The sequence below is a fragment of the Equus przewalskii genome, chromosome 13 (genome assembly GCF_037783145.1).
Source record: "Equus przewalskii isolate Varuska chromosome 13, EquPr2, whole genome shotgun sequence".
Classification (NCBI taxonomy): Eukaryota; Metazoa; Chordata; class Mammalia; order Perissodactyla; family Equidae; genus Equus; species Equus przewalskii.
In genome coordinates this window covers 28,736,439-28,753,044 of record NC_091843.1, presented here as the reverse complement: position 1 = coordinate 28,753,044, position 16,606 = coordinate 28,736,439, and positions in this window count along the sequence as shown.

Sequence of the window (16,606 nt, the reverse complement as noted above, 5' to 3'; positions counted from 1 at the left end):
CCTTGTCCCTTCCTAGATCAACAAGGTGGAGCCTCCACTCCAGACTGCTTTAGCCATGAACACAGGCCTCCTCTTCACCCAGCTCCCAGCTGGAGACTTTCCTTCCAAGGCAGAGCAGGATGTCAGCATGTCTCTTTTCACCCCTGTCTGCCTGTTGCTGGCTAATTCCTGAGTGAGGGCATTCTAGAAGTGGGGCTTCCTTCTTCCACCCAACTCCCGGTTGTAGAATGGAGGCTCCCTTTTGGGTGTGGCATACTGTGAATACTACATGCCTTCGGCCTTTCCCCAGCTCATGAGGCAATGATTCCACACCAGGAGAGGCAAGCCAAGCGAACCTGATGGCACTGATGTTGCTGCACTGAGTGCTTAGATCCCACAGTTTGAGTGGCACTCAGCGAGAAGCTTGCCATTGTCCCCACCTCTGGCTCCAGAGCCCACTATCATTGACAGCCTGCATCTCAGCAGAAACAATGGGGCCAGAAGGCAGTGGGATAACATATGCAAAGTGCTCAAGGAAAACCTATCAACCAAAAACCTCATACCCAGTAAAGCTATCATTCAAAATTGAAGTAACAAAAAGGTTTCCAGATAAAAAAAAAAAAAAGAATTATTGCTAACAGATCCACATTCCAAAAACAACTAAAGGATGTTCTTTAGGCTGAAAGAAACTTATCCCAGATGGTAATTGGAATCCACATGAACAAATAAAGAACAACGGTAAAGGCAATTATTAATTATACCATACACTATTAATGTATATTGTTATTCTCTTAACTAATTTAATAAGCAATTGTACAAAACAACGTGTATAGAAATGTAGATAATATATTGGGGGGCACATATATGTGCATTATATTTGTCATAACAGTATAATTGAAGTGGGAGGGAGCAACGTAGTAATGAGTTACAGAAATGTAGAAAGTATGGTAACAATTATAATGACATATTGTGGAGTTTAACACATATTACACTTACAGATGTAAATATATATAACAATAAGAGCACAAAGAGGACGAAAAGGGAAGAGAGTTATATAGGAATGATATACGCATAGCTCACTTTGTTGCACTTCACTTTATTACACTTTGCAGATCCTGCATGTGTACATATTGGAAGTGCGGGGCAGCCCTGCGTCAACCAAGTCTATCGGCACCATTTTTCCAGTAGCATTTGCTTACTGCATGTCTCTGTCACATTTTGGTGATTCTCACAATATTTCAAACTTTTTCATTATTATTTATTTCCTATTGTGATCTGTGATCAGTGACCTTTGCTGTTACTGTTGTAATTGTTTGGGGGTGCCATGAGCTACGCCCATATGTGACAGCAAACTTTTATCAATAAATTTTGTGAGTCTTGATTGCTCTACCGACCAGCTGACCCCCTGTGTCTCTCCCTGTCCTTGGGCCTCCCCATTCTCTTAGACACAACAATCTTGAAATTAGGCCAATTAATAATCCTAAAATGGCCTCTAAGTGTTCAAGTTAAAGGAAGAGTCTCATGTTTCTCACTTTCAATCAAAAGCTAGAAATTATTAATCTTACTGAGGAAAGCCTGTTGAAAGCCAGGATAGGCAGAAAGCTAGGGCTTTTGTACCAAATTATATGCCAAGTTGTGAATGCAAAGGAAATTTATTGAAGGAAATTAAAAGTGCCACTTCAGCGAACATATGAATGATAAGAGAACAAAACAGCCTTATTGCTGATGTAGAGAAAGTTTTAGTGGTCTGGATAGAAAATCAAACCAGCCACAACATTCCCTTAAGCCAACACCTAATCCAGAACCGGGCCCTAACTCTCTTCAATTCTTTGAAGGCTGAGAGAGGTGAAGAAGCTGCAGAAGAAAATTTTGAAGCTAGCAGAGGTTGGTTTATGAGGTTTAAGGACAGAAGCTGTCACAACAACATAAAAGTACAGGTAAAGCAGCAGATGCTGAGGTAGAAGCTGCAACAAGTTATGCAGAAGATCTAGCTAAGATCATTAATTAAGGTGGCTACACTAAACAGCAGATTTTCAATGTAGACAAAACAGTCATATTCGAAAAAGATGTCATCTCAGACTTTCATAGCGAGAGAGAAGTCACTGCCTTTCTTCAAAGCTTCAAAGGACAGGCTGAATCTCTTGTTAGAGTCTAATGCAGCTGGTGACTTTAAGTAGAAGCCAATGCTCATTTACCATTATGAACATCCTAGGTCCTTGAGAATGATGGTAAATCTACTCAGCCTGTGCTCTGTAAAAGGAGCAACGAAGCCTGGATGACAGCACATCTGTTTACAACATGGCTTTCTAAATATTTTAAGCCCACTGTTAAAACGTACTGCTCAGAAAAAAAGATTCCTTTCAAAATATTACTGCTCATGGACAATGCACCTGGTCACCCAAGAGCTCTGATGGAGATGTGCATGACGTTAATGTTCAGTTTTGCCTGCCAACACAACTTTTATTCTACACCCTATGGAACAAGGAACAATTTTGACTTCCAAGAAATACATTTAGTAAGGCTATAGCTGTTATAGATGGTGATTCCTCTGAGGGATCTGGGCAAAGTAAATTGATAAGCTTCTAGAAAGGATTCACCATTCTAGATGCTGTTAAGAACATTCATGATTCACGGGAAGAAGTCAAAATATCAACAATAACAGAAGTGGATGAAATTCATTCAAACCCTCCTGGATGACTTTGAGGGGTTCAAGACTTCAGTGGAGGAAGTAGCTGCCGATGTGGTAGAAATAGGAAGAGAACTAGAATGAGAAGTGGAGCCTGAAGAAGTGACTGACATGCTGCGATCTCAAGATAAAACTTTAATAGATGAGGAGTTGCTTCTTATGGTTGAGCGAAAAAAGAGGTTTCTTGAGATGGAATGTATTCCTGATGAAGATGCTGTGAAAACTGTTGAACTGACAAAAGATTTGGAATATTACGTAAACTTAGTTGATAAAACAGCAGCAGGGTTGGAGAAGATCGACTCCAATTTTGAAAGAAGTTCTCTTGCGCTTAAAATGCTTTGAAACACCATCACATGCTACAGAGATATCATTCGTGAAAGGAAGAGTCAATTGATGTGGCAAACTTCATTGTTATCTTATTTTAAGAAATTGCTGGGGCTGGCCCCATGGCTGAGTGGTTAAGTTCTTGTCCTCTGCTTCAGTGGCCCAGGGTTTTGCCATTTCTGATCCTTGGCCCAGACATGGCACCACTCCTCAGGCCATGCTGTGGCAGTGTCCCACATATCACAACTAGAAGGACCCACAACTAGAAAATATATATATATATATATACGGGGGGGGGGGGGATTTGGGGAGAAAAAGCAGAAAAAAAGAAAAAACAAGGAAAGAAGATTGGCAATAGTTGTGAGCTCAGGTGCCAATCTTTAAAAAGAAAAAAGAAAAGAAATTGCCACAGCCACCCCAACCCTCAGTGACCACCACCCTGATCAGTCAGCAGCCATTGACACTGGGGCCTGACTCTCTTCCATCAAAAAGATAAGGATTCCCTGGAGGCTCGGAGGATGGTTACCATTTTTTAGCAATAAAGTATTTTCTGTGTGTGTGTGCGTGTGCGTGTGTGTAGGGAAGATTGTCCCTGAGCTAATTTCTGTTGCCAATCTTCCTCTTTTTGCTTGAGGAAGACTGTCGCCGAGCTAACATCTGTGCCAGTCTTCCCCTATTTTATGTGGGGTGCCACCACAGTGCGGCTTGATGAGTGGTGCTGGGTCTGTGCCCAGGATTCGAACCTACAAACCCATGTACCATGGGGTACCAAATCAGAGCCCGCGAACTTAACCACTACACTACTAGGCCAGCCCCAGCAATAAAGTATTTTTAATTAAGGTATGTACATTGTTTTTTTAGACATAATGCTATTGTACACTATAAAATACAATAGTGTGTAAACATAACTTTCCTATGCACTGGGAAAGCAAAAATTTTGCGTGACCCCCTTTATTGTAATTTTTGCCTTATTGTGGTGGTCTGGAACCAAACCTGCAATATCTCCAACATACGCCCATAATTATAAAAGTTATATTAAATTAAACACTGTTAATTGATTTCAGTATTTGCAAACAAGTCAGGATTAGCTCATACAACTAAAGCTAACAGAAGTGCAGGTTCCAGGGTAAAGTTTGAGGATATTTTCTCTAGTTTAACAGAAATAGAGCAGTTGTGTACTGTGTATATGACTACTAGATTAGGAGCAAAACAGTAGTTGCTGGTATACTGACACTATTTCCATAAGTCAAAAGAGCAAATGTTCACTATTTTCCTCTCTCCTACATGCCCTGAAAACACACGATATGACCAGAGGTGATGCCATTGGATGCACAGATTGGACTGTGTCTCCTGTTGCAGCCACATGGGGGCCTGTGTATTTCTTACAATCAGTGTGTAAAACGCAGACGACAAAGAAATAATCAGAGAGGACACAACTGAAAATGACATTCTTATTATGTTACTATGAAATGTCAAACATAAAAACTATGATAAATAATTTATATGGCTTTATTATAGGTCCATAACAAAGCAAACATCCCTTTAAACAGAAACCAAGTTAAAAAATAAAACACTTTCTGAATCTTTGTAGGCCTCCCTATCAGATTCTTCCCTTAATTTACATCCACCTCCCATCTCAGAGGGAATCATTCAATTCATTTTTCTATTTATTATTCACTTGCTTTTCTTCATAGTTTATCACATATGTAATTATTCATAAAACTACTTATTACTTAATTTGGGATATTTTTGAAATTTATATGCAGAATCATTTTAACTCATTCTGATTTCATATGGCAAGTATAGATTACTTTCATTGAAAGCTTTTATAATTTTTTATTGAAATAAGATAATTTTCAAAATTTTAACACATTGGTATGGTAAACCAATGTATATCTAATCTAAATTAATCATAGATTGCTAGTAAAAGAAATTGTCATAATTTGGCGCACTTTTATACACAGCCCTATTTTGCAAGAAAAGATTTTATTTAGGATTTTTGGATCTATGTTTGAGAGTGACATGATGTTCCATTGTAAAAGTTTGAGTCAGATGATAGTCTAATAATCGTTGTTTCGTTCTGGCTGATCTTAAGGCCACTTTTTTGTATTTATTGATTTGTAGTTCTCTTGTAATGTGTGTAGGTGTGGATTCCTAAATATAATTCTCCTAGTTAAAAGGCAGTGGGATCCTTAAATATATTCATAATAGTCAAAAAGTGGAAACAACTCAGAGCTAACCCAGTGACAAAGCAGTTAAGTTCCTGTGTTCTGCTTTAGCAACCCAGAGTTCACCTGGTAGTATCCTGGGTGCGGTCCTACACACTGCTCACCAAGCCATGCTGTGGCAGGTGACCCACATATAAAATAGAGGGAGATGGGCACAGATGTGAGCTCAGGGCCAATCTTTCTCAGCAAAAGGAGGAGGATTGGCAGCAGATGTTAGCTCGGAGCTAATCTTCCTGAAAAACAAAAAAGTGGAAACAAGCCAAATGTCCGACAGTTGATGAATGGATGGATAAATAAACGTGGTATGTCAATCAATGGAATATTATTCAACAGTAAAAAGAAATGAATTCCTTATAAGAGCTAAAACATGGATGAACCTTGAAAATATTATACAAAGTGAAAGAAGCCAGTAACAAAGGCGACATATTGAATGATTCCATTTATATGAAATGCCTGGAAAAGGCAAAATTATAGAGGCAGAAAGTAAGTTAGTGGTTCGATGGAGTGTGAGGTGTGGCAAATGGTAATTAACAGTAAATGGGCATTTGGAATCTCATTGTGTTGATAAAAATGTTCTAAAATTGAATTATGGTGATTGTTTCACTACTTGGTAAATTTAAATTAAAAAAATTCTTGGAGTCTACATTTTTATTGAGTAAGTTACATGGTATATAAAATATGCTTCAGTAAGTTTATTTTTTAAGAAACATACACCATCAGCAGTGACTAAAACGATATTTTAAAAAATGCATTGATTTCCAGGTAGCACAAAGTTAATGGGCTAAAGCTTTCTGTGAATCATCCTAACACTATAGTAATTAACAAGAAGATCTAATAAAACTACATCAATCATTTGTACTCAGCATAATTAGAGGACTGAAAAAAACACTAACTTCACTTTTCCTATATGTACAAAGATATCATCAAATTTTAGGAGGATTATTCTGTGAACTCTCAGCGCAGGCAAGGAGCAACAAGCAAGTCTTCTCGCAAAGAGCAAGTTTGTGGAGGGAGAGCACGGGGTGGAAGAGAGGCCATAGAAGAAAAAAGAAAAGCTGCAAAGAGAGAAGGGAACTGGGAACCTAAGACTGAGCTAAAATCTCCTGAAAAAGAGAAAGCCCATCATTCCTGCAAAAAAAGTCTAAAAGACCCAGTAGAAAAGGACATGTTTACAGGGAAGAAAATTAAAAGTAGATGAGTGTCAAGGTTGAAGTCTCAAAAGGTATCACTTCTCAGTGAAAAGAAAATAAAAAATTAGGAACAGTCAGGTGGACACAGGCATCCTTCAGAGACAGTATACTGAATAAAAGAAGCAAATGGGGGATCTTTAGAATAATAATGCAATACGAAAGAGAACTAAACAGTATTAAATCATAGAACACACGCACACACATGCGCGGGCGCACGCACACCCCCATACATCACCTCCTAGAAGTAACCACAATTTGCTCTACTGACAGAAGAGGGCGCTCTTCCACTAGGAACACCGTAAAACCGCCGCTGGCAGCCAACAGCGTCCACAAAAGCATACGGAAAATAGTTGTCTTCATCTATGCAAGACTTGTATAAGAAGAAGAGAATTGAGAATCAACTCCTGGAGTCAAAATAAGAGATTATTGGGAAAACTTGTAAAAGGACTGATTGTGAGCATTTAATATGTTTAATTTTTATTGGATACTAAAAATCAGGAGGAGAAAATATGAAAGAATATATAAATTTTACATACTATGAAAAAGTAAAAAAAGAGGAATTTATAAATCAAAGAAAGAAAAGATAGAGAAGAGAGTATAGTGACTTCACTGATTGTGTATACAGAATAGATCAGATGGAAAAGATACCATGAAACACTGGCAAGGCAGACACTAAATAGAAAAATTAAAAAAAAAAAACCAACGCAGAGAGCTATGAGATTTTCAAAGGTATAAATAGAAGAGTAATTACCAGACAAAAATGAAATTTTTCTAAAGATTTGCATGGCAGACACCATAAGCAAGTTACAATATCAATAATGACTGTAAAATATTGATAAATGTACAAAAGATGTTCAATTTCATGTATACTGAGAAAAATACAAATAAAAATCTGCACTCTCCATCCAAGATCTGAAGAAATTAAAAAACCTTGAAGGCACATTCTGTTGGAAAGGCTGTGGAGACCAAGGCCCTCTCATAATTGTTAATGGGAATGCAAACTACTACAACCCTTATGGAGGACACTTTTTCCCGTATGGTAAAAATCATATCAAAACCTAAAAAAACTAGATAAACTTTTCTATTTCATCCTAGCATTCTCACAGCTAGAAACCAACTTGGAAAAGACATTGGTAGACTTCCACTTTCTGGTTCCATACGTAAGGAGCTAGGAAGTCACCACTCATCCTAACAACAAGTAAAAAGCTGAAGACTGAATAATCAATAACTCTTTTTAGATCCATAAGAGAGGTGGGGCATGGGGAAGATTGCTGCCCCCAAGACTGGAGAAACAGACTGGTGACCGCAGGCACTCGCGCTTCTGGAGCAGACACTCACAAGCAGAAACCAGCACACAAAAAGGCCTGAGGAAGAAATCCTGACCTGTAATTGACGGACTGAGGGAGGCTCCGTGTGGACAAGTCTAAGAGTTCAAAACTACAGGGGACCCAGTCATAGGGAAGCCCCCACAATATTGTGAGATGTACCTCCAGGAGCTTCACCAAGTTCCAATAGTAAATACTGGAGAAGAATCTCCTCATGCTTCCAGCAGGAAGATGAGAAAAGGAACCATTTAGAAATACACTAGAGTACTCTGTTCTTCTTAACAAGGTCTGCCCTCAGGAGAAACTACTTAACCAGAGCCTCAGCTGAGGATGTTAGCAGAGCCTAACTAACTTGAGAGAGATGGTGAGAGAACCAACTCTAACCCATGCCAGACATCCAGTCCCATGTAAAGGAAGAGGAAATACTGAGAAACGCTTGTGAAGTTCACAGTCCAAAGGCATATGCTCACTAAAAGGCTGAGACCTAACTATAGGACCATAGAATGCTGCTCCTTTCTCCACATCTTACCATGACATTACTAAAGACCAATTTGCAGCAGTTACTTTTACGTGGTACATCATGTCCAGCTATCACAAGAACATCACAAGACATACCAAAAGGCAAAAAAAGACCATTTGAAGAGACAGAACAAGCATCACAACCAGACGTGGCACTGACACTTGAATTATCAGACCAGGAATTTAAAACAAATATGATTAAAATGCTAAGGACCCTGATTCAAGAACAGATGGACAATGTTAGCAGATAGAGGGAAATTCAGAGAAAGAACTAGAAAGAAAGGCTAGAGATAGAAATATTCTAACATAAATGAAGAATGTCTTTGATTAACATATTAGTAGATTCACATGGCTAAGGAAGGAAATTCTGAGCTAGAGGATATATCAGTAAAAGTCTCCAAAACTGAAAAGTAATGAGAACAAAGACTAAAAAAGAGGAACATGAATATCCAAGGACTGTGGGATATATACAAAAGTTCTAACGTACACATGACAATATCAGAAGGAGGAGAAAGAAAGAAAGGCACACAAGAAATATTTGAAATAGCAATGACTAAGAATTTTCCTAAAATAATGCCTGACATGAAACCACAGATTCTGAAAGCTTAGAGAAGATTAATCAGATAAGTATTATATATATACTATATATATAAATAGGCATATTATACACACGTAGGCATATTATTTTCAAACAACAGATCAAAGATAAAGTTCTAAAGCCAGAAAAAATGCCCTTACCTTACTTATAGTGGAACAAACATAAGAATTACATCTGCCCTATCCTCAGAAACCATGCAATCAAAAGAGAGAGGAATGAAAGTGTTATGAGAAAGAATCACCAACCTAGAATTCTGTATCTTGCAAAATTATCCTTCAAAAGTAAAAGAGAGTATATGCCAACAAATTGAACAACCTAGAAGAAATGGACAACTTCCTAGACTCCTACAACCTCCCCAAACTGAATCAGGAAGAAATGGAGAATCTGAATAGGCCAATCACAAGTAAGGAAATAGAAACGGTAATCAAAAACCTCCCCAAAAATAAGAGTCCAGGACCAGACGGTTTCTCTGGAGAATTCTACCAAACATTCAAAGAAGACTTAATACCTATTCTTCTCAAACTATTCCAGAAAATTGAGGAAGATGGAGTACTCCCTAACACATTCTATGAAGCCAACATCACTCTGATCCCAAAACCTGACAAGGACAACTACAGGCCAATATCACTGATGAACATAGATGCAAAAATCCTCAACAAAATTTTGGCAAACCCAATACAGCAATACATCAAAAAGATTATACACCATGATCAAGTGGGATTTATACCAGGGACACAGGGATGGTTCAACATCCAGAAGTCAATCAACGTGATACACTACATCAACAAAATGAAAAGCAAAAACCACATGATCATCTCAATAGATGCAGAGAAATCATTCGACAAGATCCAACATCCATTTATGATAAAACCCTCAATAAAATGGGTATAGAAGGAAAGTACCTAAACATAATAAAGGCCATATATGACAAACCCACAGCCAACATCATACTCAATGGACAAAAACTGAAAGCTATCCATCTGAGGACAGAAACAAGACAAGGGTGCCCACTTTCACCACTCCTATTCAACATAGTACTGGAGGTGTTGGCCAGAGCAATTTGGCAGGAAGAAGAAATAAAAGGAATCGAAACAGGCAGTGAAGAAGTAAAACTCTCGCTGTTTGCAGATGACATGATCTTATATATAGAAAACCCCAAAGAATTCATAGAAAAACTATTAGAAATAATCAACAACTACAGCAAAGTAGCAGGGTATAAAATCAACATACATAAATCAGTAGCATTTCTATACACTAACAATGAACTAACAGAAAAAGAACTCAAGGACTCAATCCCATTCACAATTGCAACGAAAAGAATAAAATACCTTGGGATAAACTTAACCAAGGAAGTGAAGGATCTATACAATGAAAACTACAAGACTTTCTTGAAAGAAATTGACAACGACATAAAGAGATGGAAAGACATTCCATGCACATGGATTGGAGGAATAAACATAGGTAAAATGTCCATACTACCTAAAGCAATATACAGATTCAATGCTATCCCAATCAGAATCCCAAGAACATTCTTTACAGAAATTGAACAAAGAATCCTAAAATTCATATGGGGCAACAAAAGACCGCGAATTGCTAAAGCAATCCTGAGCAAGAAAAACAAAGCCGGCGGAATCACAATCCCCGATTTCAAAACATACTACAAAGCTACAGTGATCAAAACAGCATGGTACTGGTACAAAAACAGGTCCACAGATCAGTGGAACAGAATTGAAAGCCCAGAGATAAAACCACACATCTACGGACAGCTAATCTTCAACAAAGGAGCAGAGGGTCTACAATGGAGAAAAGAAAGTCTCTTCAACAATTGGAGCTGGGAAAACTGGACAGCCACATGCAAAAGATTGAAAATTGACCATTCTTTTTCACCACACACCAAAATAAACTCAAAATGGATAAAAGACCTAAAGATTAGGCCGGAAACAATAAGTCTTCTAGAAGAGAATATAGGCAGTACACTCTTTGACATCAGTTTCAAAAGAATCTTTTCGGACCCTATAACTCCTCAGTTGAGGGAAACAATAGAAAGAATAAACAAATGGGACTTCATCAGACTAAAGAGCTTCTTCAAGGCAAGGGAAAACAGGATTGAAACAAAAAACAGCTCACTAATTGGGAAAAAATATTTACAAGCCACTTATCCGACAAAGGGTTAATCTCCATAATATACAAAGAACTCACACGGCTTAACAACAAAAAAACAAACAACCCGATCAAAAAATGGGCAGAGGACATGAACAGACATTTCTCAAAAGAAGATATGAATATGGCCAATAGACACATGAAAAGATGTTCATCATCGCTAATCATCAGGGAAATGCAAATCAAACTACACTAAGTTATCACCTTACACTCGTTAGATTGGCAAAAACATCCAAAACCAAGAGCGACAAATGTTGGAGAGGTTGTGGAGAAAAAGGAACCCTCATACACTGTTGGTGGGAATGCAAACTGGTACAGCCACTATGGAAAACAGTATGGAGATTTCTCAAAAAGTTAAAAATGGAAATACCCTATGACCCAGCCATCCCATTACTGGGTATCTATCCTAAGAACCTGAAATCAGAAATCCCAAGAGTTCCTTGCACCCCTATGTTCATGGCAGCATTATTTACAATAGCCAAGACGTGGAACCAACCTACATGCCCAGAAAGTGATGATTGGATAAAGAAGATATGGTATATATACACAATGGAATACTACTCAGCCATAAAAAAAGACAAAATAGGCCCATTCGCAGCAACGTGGATGGACCACGAGGGTATTATGTTAAGCGAAATAAGCCAGTCAGAGAAAGACGAACTCTATATGACTCCACTCATAGGTGGAAGTTAACATATTGACAAGGAGATCTGATCGGTGGTTACCAGGGAAAAAGGGGGGTGGGGGAGGGCACAAAGGGGGAAGTGGTGTACCCACAACATGACTAACAATAATGTACAACTGAAATCTCACAAGGTTGTAATCTATCATAACATTAATAAAAAATAAAATTAAAAAAAGTAAAAGAGAAATAAAGACTTTCTCTGACAAAAACTGGGCGATTTGTCAACATTAAACTTGAATTACAAGAAATGTTAAAAGAAGTTCTTTAGAGAGAAAGAAAATAATGTAGGTCAGAAGTTCAGGTCTACATAAAGAAAGAAAGAACATTGAAGAGAGAACAAGCAAGGATGAAACAAAAAGTTTTATTGTTATTTTTCTTAATTGACCTAACAGATAACAGTTTGTTCAAAGTGATAATACCAAAAATGTATTTGGTTAGGTATGCTACGTGGTATATGTATATATCAGCTATATATGCTATGTACATAGCATACATATATATGCTTATGAATGCTTATATATGAGTGAAATGAATGACAGCAATGATACAAGGGGAGGGTGGAAGGAATTAGGATTATTTTGTTATTATAACATACACACGCTATCCATGAATTAGTAAAGCTTTATTTGAAAATTGGCATAGAGTTGTTGTAAATATTTGTGGCAAACCTCAACACAGCTAGTAAAAAAAAGGTAAAAAAGACGTATAACTGATATGCTTAGAAAAGAGAGAAAACAGTCCTATAAAGTGGTCAATTCAAACCACAAAAGGCAGAAAAAGAGTGGAAGACAAAAGTAGAAACAAAGAACAAGGGCAATAAATTGTAGATATTAATGCAATGATATCAATAGTACTTTGAATCCCTATGAATGATCTTTGAATAAGCAATGGTCTACTTAAATAAACTTGAATAATCAATGGTATAAATTATTATTTAGTCATTATTTATTTGGTCTAAAAGTGAAAAACAGAGGTTATCAGAGTGCATTAAAAACATTACCCAATCATATGCTGTTTACAAGAAACTCATTCTCAATTAAAGCTAGATATAGGTTAAAAGTAAATGGAAGGAGAAAACTATACAATGCTCAAACTAATCAAAAAAAGCAGAAGTAGCTATATTAATTTCAGAAACAGTCTACTTCAAAGTGAGGTAAGTTATCGGGGATGAAGAAGGACATTACATGATGGTAAAGCAATCAGTTCTCTCAAAACACCTAACAATCCTTAACGTGTTTGCACATAACAAAGGAGGTTTAAACTAAATGAGGGAGATACTGACAGAACTGCAATGAGAAACAGATGGTTCCACTATCATAATTGGAGACTTCAACACCCCTCAATAAGAAACGGACTTTTCCAGCAGGCAGAAAATCAGTAAGGACATAGATTAACTCAACAACACCATCAATCAAGTGGATATAATGGACATCTTTAGATTGCTTCATCCAACAATAGTAGAATACACATTCTTCCTAAGCTCACGTGGAACGTTCTCCAAGATGGAACACAGACTGGGCCATAAAGCACACCTTCACAAATTTAAAAGAATAAAAACCATACAATGTCTATTCTCAGGCCACAGTAAAATTATACTAGAAGTCAATAACAAAAAGATAACTGGAAAACACTAAAATACAGGAAGAGTAAGAGAGACACTTCTAAATAAAACATAGATCAAAGAAGTCTCAAGAGAAATTTTAAAATATCTTTAAATAAAAATGAACATGCAACCTTTCAAAAATTGTGGACGCACCAAAAGTAGCGCTTAGAAGGAATTTTTTAGCATTGAATGCATGTATTTGAAAAGAGGAATGTAAAGTCAATCATCCTAATTTCCACCTTGGGAAATTAGGAAAAGAAGAGGAACTTCCATAAAAGTGAGCAGAAGCAAAGAAATAATAAGAATTAGAAGAAATCAATGAAATTGAAAACAAGAAACCTAAGGAGAAAATGAATGAAATCAAAAGCTGGCTCTTTGAAAAGGATGATGAAATTGTTAAGCCTCTAGCCAGACTAAGAAAAAAGTGAGAGGGCACAAATTACTAATATGAGAAATGAAAGTGGAGACTGCTATAGATCCCACTAGCATCAAAAGGACAATAAAAAAAATTCTATTAGCAGCTTACAGCCCAGAAATTTGGTAACCTAGATGGAATGGAAAAATTCCTTGAAAGGACCAGTATGCCAAAATTCACACAAAAAGAAATAGATGTTCTGAATAGGCGTATGTCAGTTAAAGAAATTGAATCAATAATTAATAACCTTCCAAAACAGATAACACTAGGTCCAGATGTTTTCTCTGACGAATTATACAAAACATTAAAGAAAGAAATTATACCAATTCTCTACAATCTCTTTCAGAGGATAGGAGCAGTGAGAATACTTCCTAACTCATTTGATAAGATCAGCATTACCCTAACAGTAGAAGCAGTAAAAGGTATCACAAGAAAAGAAAACTACAAACTCATATCTCTCATTGGCATACATGCAAAAACCTGTAACAAAATATTAGCAAACCCATCCTACAATGTCTAAAAAGAATTATACTCCACGACCAAGTGACATTTATCCCAGGAATGCAAGGATGGTTCAACACTCAATTAATCCATCACATGATCATATCAAAAGTTACAGTAAAAACTATTTGACAAAAGCAAACACTCATTCACAACAAAAACTGTCAGTAAACTAAGAATTGAGAGGGCCTTCCTCAACTTGGTAAAGAATGCCTACAAAACCCCTACAGTTATGATCATAATTAATGGTGAGAAAATTATCCCACTCATCAGGTACAAGGCTAGGGTGTTCCTTTCACCACTCCTTTTCAACATCGCACTGGAATTTCTAGCCAGTATAATAAAACAAGAAAAGGAAATAAAATACACAGAAATTGGGAAGGAAGGAATAAAACTCTCTTTGCAGGTGACATCATCAGCTATATAGAAAATACAAAAGAATTGACAAGAATAACACCTGGAACTAATAAGTTATTACAGAAAAGTTGCAGAATACTAAGTGTGTTAGCAAAAGTCAATTGCTTTCCTATATATCATCAATGAACAAGTGAATTTTGAAATTAAAAACACAATATCATTCACATTAGCACCAAGCATATTGAAATACTTAAGTATAAATCAAACAAAATATGTACAAAACCTGTATGAGGAAAACTACAGAACTCTTATTAATGAAATTGAAGAACGACATAAATAGATAGATATTACATGTTCATGAACAGGAAGACTCAATATTGTCCAGAGTCAATTATTCCCAATTTGACCAGAAGATTCGATGCAATCCCAATCCAAATTCTAGCGTTATTTTGTGAATATTGATATTCTAAAATTCATATGGAGAGGCAAAAGGCCCAGGATAGCCAACATAGTATTGAAAGAGAAGAACAAAGTTGGAGGATTCACATGTTCAAATTTTAACACAGACTACATATCTAGAGTGATAAAGAAAAACAGTGTGGTACTAGCATGAGTATTAGACATATGGAACAATGGGATGCAATAGAAAGTTGAAGTAAATTCATTCATATTGTTCAATTGACTTTTCAAGAGAAATTTTTTAGAGTAGTTTTAGGCTTGCCACAAGATTGAGGAGGTACCAAGATTTCCCATACACTTCCTGCTCCACGGTGTATAGTTTCCCCATGAATAACATCACTCACCAGAAGGCTACATTTTTTTTTACCAAGGATGAATCTGCATTGACATGTCATAACCATCCGAAGTTCACAGTTTACCCTATGATTCACTTTTGATGTTGTACATTCTATGGGTGTGAACAAAAGTTTAATGAAATATGTCCATCATTATATTGTCATACAGAATATTTTCACTGCCCTAAAAATCTCTGTGCTCTGCCCATTCATGTCTCTCCCTCAGCCTGCACTCTACCCCTAGCAATCACTGATTTTTTCATTTGTCTCCATAATTTTGCCTTTTCCAGAATGACATACACTTGGAATCATACAGTTTATCACCTTTCAGATAGGCTTTTTTCACCTAATACTATGCACTGGAGTTTCCTTCTTGCCATTTTATGGCTTGATAGCTCATTTCTTTTTATGGCTGAATAATATTCCATTGTCTGGATGTACCACAGTTTATCCATTCACCTACTGAAGGACATCTTGTTTGCTCCCAGGTTTTCACAATTATGAATAAAGCTACTGCATTAATAAAGGTTTTTGTGTGGACATAAAACTCATTTGGTTAAAGATCAAGCAGCACAATTGCTGGATTATATGGTAAGAGTATATTTAATTTTGTAAGAAACCACGAAACTGTCTTCCAAAGCAGTTTTGTCATTTTGCATTCCCATCAGCAGTGTATGAGAGTTCCTGTTGCTCCACATCTGCTCTGACAATGATGTGGTTAGTCTTCCTGATTTTAGCCATTCTAATAAATCTGTACTGGTATCTCATTTTTTTTTTTTTTTATGAGGATGATTGTTCCTGAGCTAACATCTGTTGCTGTCTTTCTCTATTCCTTTCCGTGAGATGCTGCCACAGTGTGGCTTGATGAGCAATGTGTCAGTCTGCACCATGGATCAAACCCATGAACCATGGGCCACCAAAGTGCAAACTTGACCACTATGCTACCCGGCCAGCACTATGTCATTGTTTTTTTAATTTGAATTTCCCGGATGACATACGATATGGAATATCTTTTCATATGCTTCCTGCCATCGGTATATCTTCTTTGGGGAGGTGTCTGTTAAGGTATTTGGCACATTTTTTATCAGGTAATTTCTTTTCTTATTGTTGGCTTTTAAGAGTTTTTTGTATATCTTGGATAAGGGTCCTTTAAAAGCGGTGTCTTTTGCAAATGTTTCTCCCAGTCTGGGGCTTGTCTTCTTGTTCTCTTGATATGGTCTTTCACAGAACAGAAGGTTTTAA